Consider the following 1,217-nt stretch of genomic DNA (forward strand, 5'->3'; position numbering starts at 1 on the left):
TCTGGGTACAGCACATAGAGTTGCAAATGGAAGAGACCCTCTTCTTAAAATGGTCAGCAATCACGAAGAAGTGGGCAAAGGAGCATTTCTGTACAAAGCAGCAGAGGAGGCTGCTGAAACCCTCGGACTTGACTTCAGTATTAGGGGTGAGCAAAATGCATCAAATCTTATCTATCTCGAGTACTCACTTCTGAAAGCCCGGATTAAGAAAGCACAAGAGAAAAACTTTCGTGGACAGCTCCTCGATAAGAGGATGCACGGTATCTTCCACAGAAATGTGAAGGATCAGTCAATGTCTTGTGAGCTAACTTTTGCTTTCCTTAAATCGACCGGATTGAAGTCTGGTACAGAGGGTTTGATTTTTGCATGCCAACACAGTGTCATTCCCACCTGAACATACCGTCGCCACATTTTGAGCCAAGATATTCCTGATGATAGCTGCAGGACATATACTGGAACTTTATATTCTCGACTATTGTTTCTGTTGCTCACTCGAGGCCTGACATGGTTCTTCTTGACTTCGAGAAGTGAACCATGTTCGTTATCGAATTTTCGGTACCAGCTGATAAAAACATCATAGCCAAGGAGAATGTAAAGAAAGAGAGGTATCGATACCTTATAAGGGAGTTGCAACGATTGTACCCGGAATATTCTGTTAAACTGATCGTCCTTATCATCGGCGCTCTTGGAGGTGCCAAGCTCTCACTTGCTAATGGCCTAAAAACCATCCTTGCGTGTCAACAATATTCGCGGTAGTGATGGCTGGGCATTCTTCATCAGGTGTAGAATTCTCTCCAAAATACTTCGACCTCCTCTGGTTTGGGCGGGTGGTCGACAGTAACTGGAGGTTCTGGGAAGAGTCGAGATGGGTCCAAGAGAAATTGTTGATTTTCTCAGACCCACCTCTCCCTCCGCTCTAGACTTCACTTAGTATCAGATAGTATCCGTATTCTCTCAACAATATGCTGCCTGATGGTCAGTAGCTTTGACTTGTTAAGTGTGTGATAACGGGTCCGGAGTTCGCGCGCGAACTTTCGTACCTTGGCGGTAAAATTCCTGCCAGATGTGATGTAGTCACTCACACACTGAATGCAGGAGGCATACTTTCTTGTCCAGCCTATCTTTATGGTAAGTTAATGCATTCGTCTTTTGGTCTTATAATCAACCGTTGGATTTGCTTTACGGTTCGCATCGGCCAAAGCTCTCGCTGCATTATA

The sequence above is a fragment of the Belonocnema kinseyi genome, chromosome 9 (assembly GCF_010883055.1).
Source record: "Belonocnema kinseyi isolate 2016_QV_RU_SX_M_011 chromosome 9, B_treatae_v1, whole genome shotgun sequence".
NCBI lineage: Eukaryota > Metazoa > Arthropoda > Insecta > Hymenoptera > Cynipidae > Belonocnema > Belonocnema kinseyi.